We start from the raw sequence: 15,345 nt of genomic DNA, 5'->3' as shown, positions 1-15,345 counted from the left end.
GTATTGTACTAGTTACCGAAGCATGCTTAGTAGCTGATAATGTATCAACGTGGATTCTTGACTCCGCTGCTACTAACCATATTTGTTGTTCCTTGAATGGTTTCAAGAAAACCAAAATTTTAGAGGAAGGCGAGTTCTGTTTCAAATGGGGTGATGGGAGCCTGGTGTCTGCGAAGGCTGTGGGATCCGTGACGCTGTCTTTTGAAGACCACACTTTAAACTTGAATAATGTTTATTTTGTTCCTACCTTTGGGAAGAACTTAATATCCGTTGCTCGTCTTCTTGAGCAAGGTTATTGTTTAAAGTTCATTAAGAATGGAATTCGTATTTCGTTTCCTGCTAATTCTTTCGTCACTGATGCATGTATGAAGAATGGTCTTTTTTTTACATCTATCCCACTCAACCTTCTCTTTTAGACACCGAAATAGATAACGATCTAATTAGGGAGCCGAAGAGGATCAAACTTTCTGAATCCTCCGATCTAACAAAATCAACATACCTCTGGCACTTAAGACTTGGTCATATCAGTCTAGATAGGATTAAGAGACTTGTGAGGGATGGTCCACTCCAAGCCTCTGCAATAGGTTCACTACCTACTTGTGAATCCTGTATAGAAGGAAAAATGACTAAGCGACCTTTCTCCGATAAGGGTCGAAGAGCCACTGAGTTGCTGGAACTAATACATTCTGATGTATGTGGTCCGCTCAACCAACAGGCACGTGGAGGATACGAATACTTTGTTACCTTCACTGATGATTACTCAAGATATGGGTTTGTCTATTTGCTCAAACACAAATCCGAGACCTTTAACGTATTTAAGGTCTTTAGGGCTTTAGTGGAAAAGCAAACTGGCAAAGTGATCAAAACCCTTCGATCCGATCGAGGTGGTGAGTATATGTCTGGAGAGTTCGATGACTTTCTTAAAGAAGAAGGTATCGCTTCTCAGCTTACCGCACCTGGTACACCTCAACAAAACGGAGTGTCAGAGAGAAGGAACCGAACTCTAATGGATATGGTTAGATCAATGATGAGTTACTCATCACTCCCGCTTTCCTTTTGGGGATATGCCCTCGAAACAGCCGCCTACATTCTGAACCAAGTTCCGTCCAAGACGGTTCCTGGTACTCCTTATGAACGATGGACTGGCCGTAAAGTGAATCTTGGCCGCATCCGAATTTGGGGTTGCCCTGCACACGTGCTGAGGCAAAAGACTAGCAAGTTGGCTAGTAGGTCAGAATTGTGCCTGTTTGTAGGATATCCGAAGGAAACCAAAGGTTTTACTTTCTATAGTCCCGAGGACGATAAGACTTTCGTTAGCACGAATGCTCGTTTCCTTGAGGAGGACTTTATGAAGGATGCAAAACCTAGAAGCAAAATTGTGCTTGAAGAAAAGTTGGGTGAGGAAGCTTCTACCTCGTCTGTAAGAACTGTTCTTACCCCAACTGAAACACAACCTAACTCAACAGAATCTCGTCAAGTAGTACTTCGACGTAGTGGGAGGGCTGTTCAAAAGCCTGACAGGTACATGTCTTATGGAGACTCTCTTGTAGCCGTCTCCGACATGGATGATCCTGTTTCCTATAGCCAAGCGATGGCTTGTTCTGAATCAAACCTTTGGCTTGACGCCATGAAAGTTGAAATGCACTCGATGTATGTCAACAAAGTCTGGAAACTTGTAGACCTTCCTGAAGGGATTAAACCCGTAGGGTGTAAGTGGATATACAAGAAGAAAAGGGGTCCTGATGGGAACGTCGAGACGTTCAAAGCACGACTTGTGGCAAAGGGTTATACCCAACAAGAAGGGATTGACTATGAAGAAACCTTCTCGCCAGTCGCGATGCTTAAATCCATCCGCATACTCCTATCCATAGCTGCAGCTCTCGACTATGAGATCTGGCAAATGGATGTCAAGACAGCCTTTCTGAATGGCAATCTTGACGAGCGCATTTACATGGCTCAACCAGACGGTTTCGTGGATAAAGGTCAAGAGACCAAGGTTTGTGAGTTGCTTAAATCCATTTATGGACTAAAGCAAGCATCTAGGTCATGGAATATTAGATTCGATGAAACTGTAAAGAGCTTCGGCTTTGAACAGTCAATAGATGAGCCTTGTGTTTACAAGTTAATACACGAAGGCAAAGTTGTGTTTCTGGTACTATATGTCGATGATATACTACTCATTGGTAATGACGTGGGTAAGTTATCTGAGGTTAAGGTCTGGCTAGCAAAGCAATTCGATATGAAGGATCTAGGAGAAGCCGCGTACATTCTGGGGATCCAAATCTTTCGAGATAGGAAAAACCGGACCCTGTCGCTCTCTCAAGCATCTTATATTGATAAGATAATGGATCACTTCTCGATGCAAGACTCCAAGAAGGGCAAAACACCCTTTAGGCATGGAGTTTCACTCTCTAAGGACCAGTCTCCCAAAACTGCACAAGAGATTGAAGACATGAGGAAAATTCCTTACGCCTCTGCCGTAGGAAGCCTCATGTATGTTATGCTTTGCACAAGACCTGATATATGTTTCGCCGTTGGCGTAGTTAGTCGTTTCCAATCCAACCCTGGACCCGAGCACTGGATTGCTGTTAAGCATGTTCTTAAGTATCTTCGAAGAACTAGGAACTTGATGCTTACATACTCAGGTACTGACCTGACTATGACGGGATATACCGACTCCGATTTTCAAGCGGATAAGGATTCCAGGAAATCCACTTCGGGATCTGTGTTCATCCATAATGGTGGAGCTGTTGTGTGGAGAAGTATTAAGCAATCTTGCATTGCTGACTCCACAATGGAAGCAGAATATGTGGCTGCTTGTGAAGCATCCAAAGAGGCTGTATGGCTTAGAAAATTCCTTAAGTATTTGGAAGTTGTTCCAAACGTCGACGAGCCCATGACCCTTTATTGTGATAATAGTGGGGCTGTCGCTAACTCAAAGGAACCTAGAAGCCATAAGCGCTCTAAACATATTGAGAGGAAATACCATTTGATTCGAGAGATCGCGCAACGCGGAGACGTGGAGGTGAAGTAGATCTCTGGAAGATCCATTCACCAAGGCCCTAGCGAACATGGTCTTCGACCAACTTCGAGAGGGATTAGGCATGTAGGACTACTCACATCTTCTTTGAGTCAAGTGGGAGTTTGTTGTCAATGGTGCCCACAAGAAGAGTAGTAGTGTCTATTTATGTGCATTTGATGTCATATAGTCTTACGAAGACTCTTGCTTGTAATTGCTTATTCATTAATAAAAAGTTGAAACGTTCATTCAATCTTCTTTGTTTGAAGCTTTATGATAAAACCTTAGTCTTTTAGTCCATAAACAAACTTAACAACTTACGAAGAGACAAATGTAGATTTGCATGAACAAACTCTTCGTAGTTTGCTTAAAACGATATATTCGCAATCTTAGGGTCAAAGGACTATTGACCTCAGTATGATTGTTAGAAGAATCTATGATGTCTGGTTATGAGGCATTGAGAGTTGGAGACTCTATAGTTCTTCTAGGTATCTTCCGAAGGTACTGAATTGACCAGTGCACTTCTAGAGACAATATAAGAACAAACCATTTAACCTCTTATGTCTCGAAGTCACTATGTATGAATTGCATCATGTTTACCTTAATCCTGAAATGAGACATGCCATTTCACACCTTAGTATTCTCATTTGAGAAATTCAGAGTTCGGACTCACTATGTGATTCCGAACAAGGCCTATTGGTGAAGTACTATGTTGTGAGAATGTCATGAGTAACTTTGTGAAGTTCTCATACATTTGGAATTCATGTACAAGATTGCTGAAATGCAATGTATGTCACCTCATGCTTTGTTCCTTGGAGTGTGAATAAATGAACTGGCCAGTGTCCAAATTGAGTCCTGACTCTTTTGGATGAAACAATGTGACTTGTTAGCTCCTCGTCAATACATTGTTTCTAACTTATTCACAAGCGACAAAGGAGTTGAGGAAATAACAGCTAGAAGGGTAAAATGGTAATTTAGTAAATCCCGACTAGCTGATGACATTCAGGAAGGGTAAACATAGATAATATTCAGTGGATCCGCTCATCATAATTAGGTCGAATTCTTGAGTAGAAAATAAATTCATTTGAACCGAGAGATTTTCAGTGTCAACTCTTTAGTGGAGTCAGTTGGCATTAAGCTAAACTTGGAAAAGGTTTGTGAACTTTTGAGTCCAAGTGTTTAGCTCAAGCTTTGTTCATTTGGGTCCATGAGGTCACTGTCACGAATCACATCGATAGGAATAGTTAAACTGGAAGCTAAGTCAAAACAAGAACGAAAATTGTCGAAAGGGTATTTTTGTCTTTTGAGACATAAGGATGAAATGGATGTCAATAAATTTTGACAAGTTCATTTGATGACTTAATGTCACTCGGCCATAATATGATTAATTGGGCCTTGTGAATTAATTTCATTTCATAAGAATTTTATTGAAAATTCTTAATGGGCCTTTCACATGTTGTCATGAACAAATGAAGAAGCTTCTAGAAGCTCCTTCTAGATGTGAAATGGGCGCCCAAATACCCAAGGGAAAGAGAAATTATTTTGTGCATAAATGTATCAAGATACTTGCCAAAAAAAAAAGAGGAAACAAATTTCCTCTATGAGGAAAGCATAAGTTCGGCCAACACAAGGGAAAGAGAGAGACAAACTAAATGAGGAAACAAATCCAAGGCTTATTGAAGCACATGTTGGACGTGCAAAGTAAGGGAAAAAGAGGAAATAAGATTTCCTCATAAAGGCTTGGAAAATAAGAGGAAACTACTTCTTTCCAAGGCCAACCCTTCTCCTATAAATAGGACCCTCATTCCTCTCATTCTATTCATTCAACATAAGTTAGAGATTGAGAGACTCTCTCTCTAGACATTGTTGGCCGCCCCTCTTCTCTCTCTTTCTAGTTTCTATTTTCGATTTTTCTTGTCTTGGCACCTAGGTCCTCACTCGACCTAGTCTTTAGCTCTGCGACTTTGAGACTCGTTCTTAAGTCGTAGTGTTTAAAAGTGCCCACTCACTGATTCCTTCTTTTCGAGTGATTTAGTGATAGAAACTTTCGTGGTTGCTCGAGGTGCCGAGGAAAGAAAGAGAGACGTGCTGCGAGGGGAGACGAGCGTTGCAACTTTCCAAAAGCTTCTACAAGGTTCAAGCTTCAAGAAAGGTTAGTAACTTTAATAGCTCATATTAGTTTTTATTTACATGTACATGCTCTTGTCTAGGTTAGTAAAAACTAGTTTTACTTAAAAAGAAAATTTTTAAAATTCCGCCGCTTAACGAAGCGTTAAACTTTTTCTTAAACCCTAGATCGATTCCAACAAATGGTATCAGAGCTATGGTCAAAGGAATGCATGTGCATGTTTTTAAATTATGAGCTTGAAAATCGTTTTCGAAAGTTTACTAATTTTGTGACAAGTTAGAATTGTAATCTTAGATTTTTTTTAATTTATTGCTCATGCCTTTAAATTAAAAACCATGTTGATTTTCTATGAGTTTGGGATGATGTTAAATCACATTAGAATCAGTTCTAAAAGTTTTTAATTTTTTATATTGAAAAACGTGTTTTAAAGGTTTGAGAATTTTCGAGTAAATTTTGTGACTAGTTTTATTTTCTTGCTAGTTTCGTTTATTTACTTGAATCGTTTTATGCATGTTGTTATTTCTTTTATTCTATGTTATTACCCTGCTAATAAAACACAAATAAAAGCTTTAAACAATATCTTAAAACGTTCCGTTACACTCGATTCTTTTTCGCACCTAAAAGGACGAAGCTTTAATTTATTTCTTTTTCTTCGAGCTGGAATGTAAACCCGCATTAAAAGCGGCATAACTCTCTGCTCAGAAATCGAAATTTAATGATTCTTGAATCAAATTAAAGCTCTGTCTGTCCTCTGTCCAATGCCACCGGTTTCCGCTGAAAAGGACATCGGAGCCGCCAGATATGGCGATTTTACTCCGAGGTGCGCGGCTGTCTGAAACTCCAGTTTTTAGAAATCCGGATTTTCAAACCCCACTACCATGAGTTATAGAACTCTAATGAGAAAATTTTCTTGAGCAAAAATGTTTTTCATATGATTATAAACATGATGTATAAAGATTAAAAGTTTTGATTTTTGAAAGATTAATTGAAATTGAATTTTTACAAAACTAGTTTGAATTTTGAAAAACCGTTTTCACTTTCAAACTTGAAAATATTTTGTCATCCAAATCAAATAAGTTTTCAAAATGTTTTCAAAACTATATCTATATCACATATGTTCAAAATCTATATGCTCTTGAAAATTTGAGTGGGAGGTCTCCTTGTAGACAAGCCGAAAAATAAAAGGATGTCTTATCTCAAACTTTCAAGTGTTCGAGTGAGTTGAAGTTCACACTTCCCTCACGCACTTTCCCGAAATAGAAAATAGGAAAAGATCGAGTATGTCCCTTGTGCCTTTATGCACTAATACTGCTCTGAACATGTCGATCTAGGATTCTCTTCTAGTTGTCCGCTCTATCGCTCTTTAACTAGGAAATCTGTTTCCGAACTTATAAGAGTCGATGAACCAACTCCAAAAACTAAGTGGGAGGGTTATATTCGTTGTTTGTAACCCGCGATCCCCAACACTAGTGAAAGATGCAATAACGTGGGACTAAGAGCCGCTCTTGCGACCCTCACTTAAATGTGAGTACTCCAAGGCGTTATTGCTTCGATCATTGCTCAATGAGCTACGTCCGAGAGTGATGCAATGATGGCAAGGCCTCCCCTTGGGGGATTGTTTTTCAAAGCTGATCTTTTGTACTAAGTGGTTGGTTGCACACTTAGGCTCAATCCCTAGTATCCTTCCTTAAGGCTCTGCGAAAGGATGTGAGTGATTAAACCAATTTACAAGGTGGCTAGTCAAAATAGATGTATAGACATCTTGGCTTAGCATTAATGATGTGTCATTTACTTATAAATGGAGATTTTTTGCGGCCTTCTCTTGAGGGAGTAAATTATCGTTTGGTTTATAACACCTTTGGATTTTACAAAAGTCTTAATGAAACTTAAATCCTAAACCAAAGACTAATCATAAACTTGTTTCAACTTAAATAGGCAATATGTCTCTCAAACATCTCTCAATCTTTCTTTCCTCGATCAAACTCGAAAACGAAAACTACGTAGATTCAAAACGTAACCTCGACATAATACCTACCGTTAACAAGCACAAATGGGTACTCACCACCCCGTGTCCTCCTCTGACGAATGATGATTCAACTCAAGAGGACAATGACGCCTTAGCGGCCTGGCTTCGATCCGATGAGATTGTGAGGTGCTATATCTTGGCATCTATGAACAATATGCTGAAAGAGCAACATCGTGACTTCGAGACTGCCGCTGACATGCTCTACAATCTCCTTGAGATGTTTGGAGGGCAAAGGCGTCAAGCAAGGCAACAAGCAGTCCGACAGTTTATGAACTGTCATATGAAGGCTAGGACTCCTGTTAGAGACTTTATGATACTGATCATTAGTTTTCTAAATAAAATGGAAATCCTAGGATCTGAGATTGATGGGAAGAATATCATAGACATGATCTTAGAAACTCTCCCCGCATCTCTTGATACCTCCATGATGAACTACTCCATTAACAAGCTGGAGTACACTGTTACCAAGCTTATGGAGGAATTTCACACTGCTGTAGGTCTCAATAAGAGAAAGAGGAATCAAGGAGAGGCATATGCTACTGAGCAAAAAGCCTCCGCCTCTGGAACTGTGAAGAGACCTCACAAGGCCGATAAGAAGAACTGTCCTGCCAATCTCAAAGCAAAGGAACATAGTATTGTACTAGTTACCGAAGCATGCTTAGTAGCTGATAATGTATCAACGTGGATTCTTGACTCCGCTGCTACTAACCATATTTGTTGTTCCTTGAATGGTTTCAAGAAAACCAAAATTTTAGAGGAAGGCGAGTTCTGTTTCAAATGGGGTGATGGGAGCCTGGTGTCTGCGAAGGCTGTGGGATCCGTGACGCTGTCTTTTGAAGACCACACTTTAAACTTGAATAATGTTTATTTTGTTCCTACCTTTGGGAAGAACTTAATATCCGTTGCTCGTCTTCTTGAGCAAGGTTATTGTTTAAAGTTCATTAAGAATGGAATTCGTATTTCGTTTCCTGCTAATTCTTTCGTCACTGATGCATGTATGAAGAATGGTCTTTTTTTTACATCTATCCCACTCAACCTTCTCTTTTAGACACCGAAATAGATAACGATCTAATTAGGGAGCCGAAGAGGATCAAACTTTCTGAATCCTCCGATCTAACAAAATCAACATACCTCTGGCACTTAAGACTTGGTCATATCAGTCTAGATAGGATTAAGAGACTTGTGAGGGATGGTCCACTCCAAGCCTCTGCAATAGGTTCACTACCTACTTGTGAATCCTGTATAGAAGGAAAAATGACTAAGCGACCTTTCTCCGATAAGGGTCGAAGAGCCACTGAGTTGCTGGAACTAATACATTCTGATGTATGTGGTCCGCTCAACCAACAGGCACGTGGAGGATACGAATACTTTGTTACCTTCACTGATGATTACTCAAGATATGGGTTTGTCTATTTGCTCAAACACAAATCCGAGACCTTTAACGTATTTAAGGTCTTTAGGGCTTTAGTGGAAAAGCAAACTGGCAAAGTGATCAAAACCCTTCGATCCGATCGAGGTGGTGAGTATATGTCTGGAGAGTTCGATGACTTTCTTAAAGAAGAAGGTATCGCTTCTCAGCTTACCGCACCTGGCACACCTCAACAAAACGGAGTGTCAGAGAGAAGGAACCGAACTCTAATGGATATGGTTAGATCAATGATGAGTTACTCATCACTCCCGCTTTCCTTTTGGGGATATGCCCTCGAAACAGCCGCCTACATTCTGAACCAAGTTCCGTCCAAGACGGTTCCTGGTACTCCTTATGAACGATGGACTGGCCGTAAAGTGAATCTTGGCCGCATCCGAATTTGGGGTTGCCCTGCACACGTGCTGAGGCAAAAGACTAGCAAGTTGGCTAGTAGGTCAGAATTGTGCCTGTTTGTAGGATATCCGAAGGAAACCAAAGGTTTTACTTTCTATAGTCCCGAGGACGATAAGACTTTCGTTAGCACGAATGCTCGTTTCCTTGAGGAGGACTTTATGAAGGATGCAAAACCTAGAAGCAAAATTGTGCTTGAAGAAAAGTTGGGTGAGGAAGCTTCTACCTCGTCTGTAAGAACTGTTCTTACCCCAACTGAAACACAACCTAACTCAACAGAATCTCGTCAAGTAGTACTTCGACGTAGTGGGAGGGCTGTTCAAAAGCCTGACAGGTACATGTCTTATGGAGACTCTCTTGTAGCCGTCTCCGACATGGATGATCCTGTTTCCTATAGCCAAGCGATGGCTTGTTCTGAATCAAACCTTTGGCTTGACGCCATGAAAGTTGAAATGCACTCGATGTATGTCAACAAAGTCTGGAAACTTGTAGACCTTCCTGAAGGGATTAAACCCGTAGGGTGTAAGTGGATATACAAGAAGAAAAGGGGTCCTGATGGGAACGTCGAGACGTTCAAAGCACGACTTGTGGCAAAGGGTTATACCCAACAAGAAGGGATTGACTATGAAGAAACCTTCTCGCCAGTCGCGATGCTTAAATCCATCCGCATACTCCTATCCATAGCTGCAGCTCTCGACTATGAGATCTGGCAAATGGATGTCAAGACAGCCTTTCTGAATGGCAATCTTGACGAGCGCATTTACATGGCTCAACCAGACGGTTTCGTGGATAAAGGTCAAGAGACCAAGGTTTGTGAGTTGCTTAAATCCATTTATGGACTAAAGCAAGCATCTAGGTCATGGAATATTAGATTCGATGAAACTGTAAAGAGCTTCGGCTTTGAACAGTCAATAGATGAGCCTTGTGTTTACAAGTTAATACACGAAGGCAAAGTTGTGTTTCTGGTACTATATGTCGATGATATACTACTCATTGGTAATGACGTGGGTAAGTTATCTGAGGTTAAGGTCTGGCTAGCAAAGCAATTCGATATGAAGGATCTAGGAGAAGCCGCGTACATTCTGGGGATCCAAATCTTTCGAGATAGGAAAAACCGGACCCTGTCGCTCTCTCAAGCATCTTATATTGATAAGATAATGGATCACTTCTCGATGCAAGACTCCAAGAAGGGCAAAACACCCTTTAGGCATGGAGTTTCACTCTCTAAGGACCAGTCTCCCAAAACTGCACAAGAGATTGAAGACATGAGGAAAATTCCTTACGCCTCTGCCGTAGGAAGCCTCATGTATGTTATGCTTTGCACAAGACCTGATATATGTTTCGCCGTTGGCGTAGTTAGTCGTTTCCAATCCAACCCTGGACCCGAGCACTGGATTGCTGTTAAGCATGTTCTTAAGTATCTTCGAAGAACTAGGAACTTGATGCTTACATACTCAGGTACTGACCTGACTATGACGGGATATACCGACTCCGATTTTCAAGCGGATAAGGATTCCAGGAAATCCACTTCGGGATCTGTGTTCATCCATAATGGTGGAGCTGTTGTGTGGAGAAGTATTAAGCAATCTTGCATTGCTGACTCCACAATGGAAGCAGAATATGTGGCTGCTTGTGAAGCATCCAAAGAGGCTGTATGGCTTAGAAAATTCCTTAAGTATTTGGAAGTTGTTCCAAACGTCGACGAGCCCATGACCCTTTATTGTGATAATAGTGGGGCTGTCGCTAACTCAAAGGAACCTAGAAGCCATAAGCGCTCTAAACATATTGAGAGGAAATACCATTTGATTCGAGAGATCGCGCAACGCGGAGACGTGGAGGTGAAGTAGATCTCTGGAAGATCCATTCACCAAGGCCCTAGCGAACATGGTCTTCGACCAACTTCGAGAGGGATTAGGCATGTAGGACTACTCACATCTTCTTTGAGTCAAGTGGGAGTTTGTTGTCAATGGTGCCCACAAGAAGAGTAGTAGTGTCTATTTATGTGCATTTGATGTCATATAGTCTTACGAAGACTCTTGCTTGTAATTGCTTATTCATTAATAAAAAGTTGAAACGTTCATTCAATCTTCTTTGTTTGAAGCTTTATGATAAAACCTTAGTCTTTTAGTCCATAAACAAACTTAACAACTTACGAAGAGACAAATGTAGATTTGCCTGAACAAACTCTTCGTAGTTTGCTTAAAACGATATATTCGCAATCTTAGGGTCAAAGGACTATTGACCTCAGTATGATTGTTAGAAGAATCTATGATGTCTGGTTATGAGGCATTGAGAGTTGGGGACTCTATAGTTCTTCTAGGTATCTTCCGAAGGTACTGAATTGACCAGTGCACTTCTAGAGACAATATAAGAACAAACCATTTAACCTCTTATGTCTCGAAGTCACTATGTATGAATTGCATCATGTTTACCTTAATCCTGAAATGAGACATGCCATTTCACACCTTAGTATTCTCATTTGAGAAATTCAGAGTTCGGACTCACTATGTGATTCCGAACAAGGCCTATTGGTGAAGTACTATGTTGTGAGAATGTCATGAGTAACTTTGTGAAGTTCTCATACATTTGGAATTCATGTACAAGATTGCTGAAATGCAATGTATGTCACCTCATGCTTTGTTCCTTGGAGTGTGAATAAATGAACTGGCCAGTGTCCAAATTGAGTCCTGACTCTTTTGGATGAAACAATGTGACTTGTTAGCTCCTCGTCAATACATTGTTTCTAACTTATTCACAAGCGACAAAGGAGTTGAGGAAATAACAGCTAGAAGGGTAAAATGGTAATTTAGTAAATCCCGACTAGCTGATGACATTCATGAAGGGTAAACATAGATAATATTCAGTGGATCCGCTCATCATAATTAGGTCGAATTCTTGAGTAGAAAATAAATTCATTTGAACCGAGAGATTTTCAGTGTCAACTCTTTAGTGGAGTCAGTTGGCATTAAGCTAAACTTGGAAAAGGTTTGTGAACTTTTGAGTCCAAGTGTTTAGCTCAAGCTTTGTTCATTTGGGTCCATGAGGTCACTGTCACGAATCACATCGATAGGAATAGTTAAACTGGAAGCTAAGTCAAAACAAGAACGAAAATTGTCGAAAGGGTATTTTTGTCTTTTGAGACATAAGGATGAAATGGATGTCAATAAATTTTGACAAGTTCATTTGATGACTTAATGTCACTCGGCCATAATATGATTAATTGGGCCTTGTGAATTAATTTCATTTCATAAGAATTTTATTGAAAATTCTTAATGGGCCTTTCACATGTTGTCATGAACAAATGAAGAAGCTTCTAGAAGCTCCTTCTAGATGTGAAATGGGCGCCCAAATACCCAAGGGAAAGAGAAATTATTTTGTGCATAAATGTATCAAGATACTTGCCAAAAGAAAAAGAGGAAACAAATTTCCTCTATGAGGAAAGCATAAGTTCGGCCAACACAAGGGAAAGAGAGAGACAAACTAAATGAGGAAACAAATCCAAGGCTTATTGAAGCACATGTTGGACGTGCAAAGTAAGGGAAAAAGAGGAAATAAGATTTCCTCATAAAGGCTTGGAAAATAAGAGGAAACTACTTCTTTCCAAGGCCAACCCTTCTCCTATAAATAGGACCCTCATTCCTCTCATTCTATTCATTCAACATAAGTTAGAGATTGAGAGACTCTCTCTCTAGACATTGTTGGCCGCCCCTCTTCTCTCTCTTTCTAGTTTCTATTTTCGATTTTTCTTGTCTTGGCACCTAGGTCCTCACTCGACCTAGTCTTTAGCTCTGCGACTTTGAGACTCGTTCTTAAGTCGTAGTGTTTAAAAGTGCCCACTCACTGATTCCTTCTTTTCGAGTGATTTAGTGATAGAAACTTTCGTGGTTGCTCGAGGTGCCGAGGAAAGAAAGAGAGACGTGCTGCGAGGGGAGACGAGCGTTGCAACTTTCCAAAAGCTTCTACAAGGTTCAAGCTTCAAGAAAGGTTAGTAACTTTAATAGCTCATATTAGTTTTTATTTACATGTACATGCTCTTGTCTAGGTTAGTAAAAACTAGTTTTACTTAAAAAGAAAATTTTTAAAATTCCGCCGCTTAACGAAGCGTTAAAGTTTTTCTTAAACCCTAGATCGATTCCAACAATGTTGTCATGAACAAGTGAAGAAAAATCTAGAAACACCTTCTAGAAGGTGTCTTGGCCATCCAAATAAGAAAAAAGGGAGATTAGTGTATTGGGCCTTGAGGATTGAATTTAATTTCATGGAATTTTATGTGAATATTCTACATGGGCTTTTCTTATATTGTCATGAACAAATAAAGAAACATCTAGAAGCATGTTCTAGAAGGTCCAAACCGCCCATCAAGAGAGAAAGAGAGTTTATTTTGTGCATTGATGTATGACGATACTTGCCAAAAGAAAAAGAGGAAACAAATTTTCTCTACAAGGAAGAGGAGAATTCGGCCAAGGCTAAGGGAGAACAAAAGAGGAAACAAATCCAAGGCTTTTAGAAGCCCCCTCTTTGCCGTGTGACTTAAGGAATATAAGGGCAATATTTGCTCATGAATATGATATATTCTATAGAAGAGGAAACTACCTTGTTGAAGGTAATTCCTCTCGTGTAAATAGAGCCCTCATTCCTCTCATTTTATTCATTCCAAAGTGTTAGAGATTGAGAGCTTCTCTCTCTAGCTTGGCCACCCAACTCCCTCTCTCTCTCTCTAAGTTCTTTTTCGTCTTTGTTTTGGCACCTAGATCCATATTTGACCTAGTGTTTTAGCTCTTCGTCTCTTAGACTTATTCTTGAATCGTCGTGTTTAAAAGTGCCCACACATAATTCCTTTCTTTCTCGAGTGATTCTTGTGATAGAAACTTTCGTGGTCACTCGAGTTTCCCGAATAATGAAGAAAGACGAGCTGCGTGGGGAGACGAACGTTTCAACCTTTCTAAGGCTTCTCAACGTTAAAGCTTCACAAAGGTTAGTAAACGAGTATTCCTTTTAGATAGTTTTAAATATAAACATGTGCTTGCTCTTTATCTAGGTTAGTAAAATCGTTTTACTTGTTTAAAAGAAATTTTTTAAATTATGCCGCAATTCCAACAAAGAGTACGTAGGCAGCCTACACAAAAAGGCGCGGTCACTCCCCCTCTTCACCCGTTCTCTCCTCAGAGAAACCATGCTACTGGAGGAAACCTAGCTCGAGACTTTTGAGTTCGCACCTTTGGCTTGGATGCGGCCACTTGGTCTGGCCTTTGGTCGAACCGCCCGAAGCTTTTAATAGTTGTTCATTTTCGTGCGACAATAAAAAAATTTCCCATTCCTCTGTGATGGCCGAGCTCCCTCTCTCTCTCTCTCTCTCTCTCTCTCTCTCTCTTTCCCCTTGGTATTACTCAATTCCGTTCTTAGAAAAATAAGAGTGAGATCTTGAAACAACATTGTTTCTAAATCGAGTGAGATTATAGAGTATGGTCCCACGCCATCTTTCTTTATTCGTCCGGAGATTACGTCTCGGAAGACTATGGTGTCATCAAGAGGATTACGAGGATCTGAAAGCTTGAAGACGCAGCTCTCACTAGTACAAATGTTGGATTATAAAACTCACTTTCTACAACGCTTAAAAAGTGTTGTAGAAACTAGGGATTCTACAACGCTTAACGTAGAAATTTGGTGTTTCTACAACGCTTGTGATTAAGCGTTGTAGAATTTTATATATTTCGGATTTCCCACAATCCTTAGACTATCCGTTGTAGAATCCTCGCCGCGGCGCCACGTGTTTTATGCCGCGGCGAGAAATTTCTACAATGCATTATCATAGCGTTGTAGAAAAATGGACCTCGCCGCGGCGAGACCTTCTACAACGCTTAAAATAAGCGTTGTAGAAGACCTTCACCGTGGTGAAGTTCACTTGAAGCAGCGGCGAGATTATCTCGCCGCGGCTAGAAATATCCTCTGCCGCAGTGAGACGGATACCGTGGCCAAGAAGTTTTCAAGCGAAGCTGCCTCACCGCAGTGATGAAGGATTCGCCGCGGCGAGAAGCTCATACGATGGATATTATAACCGTTGTAGGAGATCTCGCTGCGGCGAAGAATGATTCTCGCCGCGACGACGTGTTTAGGTTTTCACTATAAAAGGCCATTTTTAGTTTTTTTTTTTCTCTTTTTTTTTCAAAACCCACACGTGAGACAACCATTTTCGGTCGATTCCGTCTAGATTTTTCCTTCCAAAAGCCCTCGCCACGTCCTCGCCACCCCAAAATCTCGTCATCCCTCTCTCTCGCCACGTCCTCGCCGCCCCTCTCTCCCGCGCCTCTCTCTAGCCACCTCTCTCTTTTAAACATTGTAAGGTATGATTTTCT

This window comes from Urtica dioica, chromosome 6 (assembly GCF_054948205.1).
Source record: "Urtica dioica subsp. dioica isolate 48M chromosome 6, U.dioica_male_clone48M_v1_H2, whole genome shotgun sequence".
In the NCBI taxonomy this organism is placed as follows: domain Eukaryota; kingdom Viridiplantae; phylum Streptophyta; class Magnoliopsida; order Rosales; family Urticaceae; genus Urtica; species Urtica dioica.
Note: the sequence above shows the minus strand (reverse complement) of the source record.